Here is a 6,000-nt window from a genome sequence, read left to right on the forward strand (position 1 = left end):
TTTGCACTCGATCCCGTTGTTTTTCTTCAGGCTCTATAATTTTTAAATCCTCCTAACAAACAGATACTTCGAAGGACAAACTTTGTGACACCTTCATTTTCAAAATTGAGACAAAGTCCCCCTACACACAATGAATGAGTTGAGTTCGGTGCTAAAACCACATCCCATCATGTGGTACAAGCCGTCTTTCTAAAACTTATCCATATCTACCATATTCTCCACAACCATTCACTTTTCCACACTTATTTACTAGAACACCCACTCATTCAAAAATGAAAAATAAGGTGCATGATAGGTTACACAATAGGGTTATCCAACTTCGTTTGGATTCCACTAGTCGTGGTCAGAGGAAATCTTGGTGTTTCATTGTGTTTGGATATGTTTCCTCTGATATTTATTTATGGAATGATCCACAACTATTTTCGGTTGTCGATATATGATCAACCGTGCATGTTCATACATATGTTTTAGATAAAGTCTTGAGTATCCGACTATAAACCACTCAAATTTCTGTGTTGGTGCATTTCCTTTCATTCCAATATATTGGTGAGTGCACCATTAAGGTAACCGGCCCTCCCTATGGAGTGTGTGTGGTCAGAAGTACCGGATCCTAAGTCCACGGTTCACATAGTTCACGTTTTCCACTCTTGCATGTTTTTCTCGGATTTTGAGTCATGTTTTCTATGGTGTGAATTATGTCTTTATTGCTTATTGTTTTTCCTTCTAAAACTAAAAAAAAAAAAAAAAAAAAAATAAACATAGTAATCTATGAAGTCTCGGGAATCTGACTTTAAAAGACCCACTGCTAAAAACAAATTTTCTAAGCTTCGTTGTAAAAAATTGTTTGGGGGTGGGGTGTTCGTGTTTCCGTACTAAATGTTTTATGTCCCACTAGAGTTGCTTAGGCCGTTTTATTGTATTACGATTCGGATTGACATGATCTATTAATTTAGAGTTCATTCGCTCGCGATAACTTACGCCATGCACGACTTCAAGGCGTTTTCCACTATCTCATATGTCATCCGAAGTCGGAATAGAGTGTTTTATGGATCATTGATAGGAAATTCTCTCCCGATCATTTCCATATCTCATTCGCAAAATATCGGACCGGTAACGGCTGGAATTTTGATTTGAAATTCGCTAAAAAATCAAAAAATCGAAAAATTTTGATTTTGGGCTTCATTCAACTCGCCACAATGGCCCATGGACCATGGAGAAGGCCAAGGCCTTTTACCTTTTCAGCTTTTCAGTTCATCGCGTTCTTCATCTTCCACCGCCATTAACAACCTCCAAACCTAGAAAAGCAAAAATAAAAAGAAACTAAAAACCCACGCAAAAAGCAAATCCAAACCCCATTTTTGTTTGCAAACACCAATCAAAACAAACTCCACCAATTTAAAACTCGAAAAACCACCGAAAAAATCAAACTTTTTGGTGCTGCCGCCACCACTCCACCACCTCCATCGTTCTTCAAGTCGGTCAAGTAAAACCACCACCACCACATCTTATTTAAACCCCAAACTTATTCCAACACTAAATGGCTCAACGCCGAATTATTCCGAGCAAGATTCATCGCCGACCATTTCGCCGCTTTACGGTGATTTTAAATGGCTAGTAGAGACCGGAATAGTTCGGTACTCAATCAAGACTTCTACCATGAAGACTTGGTCGACGGTTCTATAACACCGTGGAGTTGGAGGGGAGTAAGATTTTTGTTTTGGTGAAGAAGAAGAGGAGGAGTTGATTACGGATCAGTTGGTCGAGATTCTAGGCATTCCGCCTAGAATCAACTGATGCCGCTTTTACAGATCCCCGGTTTGACGGGGTTGAGCCGCTGATGGGCGCATCGCCATCAATGGGAGCTACAATCCAAACTCCCATTGTGTGCGCCAAAGCTCGAGGACCAACCAACGGGCTACGACCCGCTGGATTGGTCGGAATGTCCTAGGCAAGGACAAGGTCGCTGACATCGGTCCGACCTGCCTCCATCGCCCTATGGATACCCGTGAGCGGAAGTACGATTTTCAGATCCCGGAGTTTTTGCCGAACATGATCGAGGTTCGGACGGTCGCTGGCACCTCTTCCCCGCGGCTTATCACTAAGATCATGTCAAGATGAAGGCAACTCCCGCCTCGAGAGGATTTACATTACCCCCGCACGGAACCCGCGATTCATAGGAGTGTGTCCAACAAGTCTGGAAATTGCCCGAGGATAGGGAACAGCCGAGGAGGAGGAGCAGAGGGTAGATGAGGATGAGCGGAGGAGGATGAGGAGGATGGCACCGCTTTGATACGGATGCCTTCCAGAGGTGTGGTTCGATGCCGAGCGCATGACTATGCTACATAGGGCACGCGCTCACTCAACACTCTCTCGTGCGCACCCCGGGGACTCGACAGCCACCATTCACCACAACTTCGAAGCCCGCACCCGTGAGGGAGGATGAGAGATGGGAGCGAGGGCTGAGATGGAAGCCCGCCGTTTAGAGTAGAGATGCTAGCACGCTTCCCACCTCATACGACTCGCCTCCGAGGACACAACCGCTAGGCATGAGCGCCGCCGACGGGAGGACGATCGCGCCGGACCTTCCGAGCTCGTGAGCCACCACTGAAGATCAGGTGCCCTCGCCACCAAAGGGTGAAGGTGTTTTAGAGAGGATGAGGAGTGATAGTGGTAGTTATTTATGTTTAGTAGTTGTTGTTTTATTTACTTTTGTTGTCTTTATTGTAATGTAATTTTTATTTCAAGAATGTGGATTTTGTAGTGATACTCGAATGAAAATTTTAATATAAGGGGTTATTTTCAGTTTGTGTGCTTGTTTCATATTAATCCCACCTTCCAAACTTGTTTGGGGTGGTTTGATCATTTCACACTTTATTTTTATAAAACCCTAGTGTTAGAATTTATCATGGAGTAAGGTGAAAATATGGTCAGATAGGCATATCTATGATTGAGAATCATTGTAGGATGAAATCTAGATTAAATAGGTACATTCACCATAATATCCAAATAAGAGATACCGGGTTTGAATTAGAATCCGTGATATGAGTTGTTTCCGCTGAAGTTTGAGATTTTAGGATTTCTAAACCGCCAAATTAGTTTTGGCAACTTTCCGATCCATTCTAGCAACTTTAAGCCTATATAAACTTGATACAATCTATCCTCACAACTCACATTACACCTAAACTCCATCACTCACCCTTCAAACCCGCGATTCCCACGCTTCGACTTCATTTTCGCAATTCGAAATCCCGGAGCTTCGCTTCTAGTTGAGGCTACGCGCTCTACAATTTTGTCAGAAAAATTTAAAATTTCTAGTCGAAGCGCCGACCAGCTTAAGTTCCGGAAATCAAAAAACAAAAAGCGCGCTCTAATCCGCCGCTTAAGTTACCGGAAATCAAAATACAAAGATACCAGCTTTAGTCGGCCGTAGCGACGCTAAGTTACTCGGAATTCCAAAATACAAAAGAGCCCGCCTAAGTCTGGAAGGCCGCCCGATTTCTCCGACTAGAAATTTTCCAGCCAATACAGAGTTTCCGGATCATTCGCAGAGCTATTCCAAAGCGTAATTTAGAGATGACATCTCCAATATTGATACCGAACGGTCTCTTCAAGATTTGTTCCAAAGCATTACTTACGGTGCTTGGTTTCTCGAGGTGATCACATATGTTGGCTGGGAACCTCTTATGGTAAGACCGGGCTGAACTTTATTCTCCAAAGACTTGCATCTTATTTTTATAATAACTGCATTTTTTTGAGAGACCGGATGGAGAACAAGTGTTCTCCATCAACATTGACGATGAACCAATGGAGATTACCGTGTTCTTGCTAGCCTTTTGTTCTTCGACTTGCTATGCCCGGCCGAGATACAAGACCCATGGTGCTATTGGGTCGATAATATGCATGTCTACACCTATGAGTCTTTGCACGAGGCTTACGGGCGTGCATTTTCCAGATTGAGACCAAGGGGACTATAACGCTGTGCCCTTGGTAGCCCGGCCCATGAACATAGGAACTGTTATGTTTTGGATAATGCTAAACATTTTAGGGGAATGGCGCTTTTTCTTCGCGGAATGACGCTTTCACTTGCAGCTTTTCCTTGTTTTTAGCCAATGGACTTCGGGTTCTATGACCTTCCCGTGACTTTGATGTCTAGTTTAGCACGAGCCTATACTATGAGGCATAAGTACCTTCTTATGCCTGTTCTAATTTCAATGATTATGCTATGTTTCTTTCCTCGCTTTTTTGTACACGCTTTCACGGATTGGATTAAGGTAGACACGGTGCGACCCACCAATAGTATTATCCGATCTTTCCGCGGTAATGACTTGGCATGGGTGGCGGATATAAACCTCACCAAGTTGCACCCTACACCCCATCGCACCAAGTGGCACTTTAATAGGTTAGCAACCATAGATGATAAATGGCGGAAGCCCCGCAAATTATCATAGCATGGCAGATCGCTGAAGGAACCTCACTTTTTATAGAAGTAGAGGATGACTAAGATGACTAATAACAAACGGAGTGGAGGTAAGTTTTAGTTTTCAGTAGTGTCCGCTATGTCCCAAGCAATTTAATTATGTTAACCCCATAATGGGTGGAACTCTTATGAGTTGTGTCGGGCTTTTATTTCCTATATTAGTACGCTCTAACATTGTTTTTGCAGATGTTTCTGAATTTCACGCTTCAATGGTATTTTTCCTACCCTCTTTATTTACAATGCTTTGAGGACAAAGCATGCTTCTTGTTTGGGGGGCATAGAATCACGGTAATTAAGACATCCTCATAGATATAGATATATATAATATGCATTTGTTTTCGAAGTTAAAATTTCAAAAATTTAAAAATATAAATAAATAAGTTTATGCTATACACTTAGGAATATTGGTATTGTTTTCTTTTCTCCATGCTCTTAACAATCTAGAAGTCTCACATAGTTGTTCAGATCGTAATAATTGTTAGAAACTTAGGTTAATATGTAGGTAATAATCTTTGCATCTATCTATAAATATATTACATGAGTATCTATGATTGTTAGCAAGAAGTTTTTCAAATCTAGGCTAGAGTACTTATTCTACAAATCCTGTGGAGAATATAGCCTAAAGCCTTATATGAGCTAAAACATTTGAGAAATGACACAAGGGAGAAGTAAAACTGGATAGAGAAATCACACGCCCACTTGCTTGATCACTAAACCATATCCTAAGTGAGAATTTAGGTCCTCTTTGGATCGATATAGCCGTAAATTCAAACCTATGAATTATTTTCCGCTAGTCACCACTCGAGCCCGTTTCTTTTAGCCTTCCATACACCACAATTCCTTTACCCCCTACAAAACAAAAAAAAAAAAAAAAAAAAAAGAGAATAAATCAACCTACCCAATTTAGAATAAGTCCGAGAATAGAATGAAGTGAAGAAAGAAGAAGAGAAAACCCGTGGTAAACAAAAATTGTTACTTGCTTCAGAAAATAAAGAAAAGAAGTTTCCATCCAAAGAAAAGAAAAATAGAAATAAAATAAAAAACTCAAAAAAAAAAAAAAAAGAATAAAAAGGAGTCAAAAAGCCAAAGAAAAGAAAAAAAAAATATGGCTAAGGATGGAAACAAAGTATAGAAGCAAAAGAAAATAACAAGGTTTTCTAAGTTACATAATACTTAAGACTCTATTATCTCAGACTTGTCCTTTTGAATATCCATTTCCTTCCTTCTTAAACCATCTCCTAATCCCCAGAATAACACCTAATAAAGACCTCTAGCTCAATTAGGAATAAAGTTAGTGTGATAGTAAGTGGCGATGTGTTTGATTGACCCCGGCTTCCTTTGTTGTCATTATTGAGATTGTAAGGTAAAGTGTGCCCATCGCATTAATCGGAGTAGCTTAAACTTGAGTGCAAAAATCGAGTGTTGTTGTGACTTGACTATTATTGTGAGAACCTATTTAAGGACGCTTATTCCGAAGTTCTCTAAACAAACCTCGCTAAACATTTGATAGTACTACTCATCAG

The sequence above is a fragment of the Coptis chinensis genome, chromosome 8, assembly GCF_015680905.1.
Source record: "Coptis chinensis isolate HL-2020 chromosome 8, ASM1568090v1, whole genome shotgun sequence".
Taxonomy (NCBI): Eukaryota; Viridiplantae; Streptophyta; class Magnoliopsida; order Ranunculales; family Ranunculaceae; genus Coptis; species Coptis chinensis.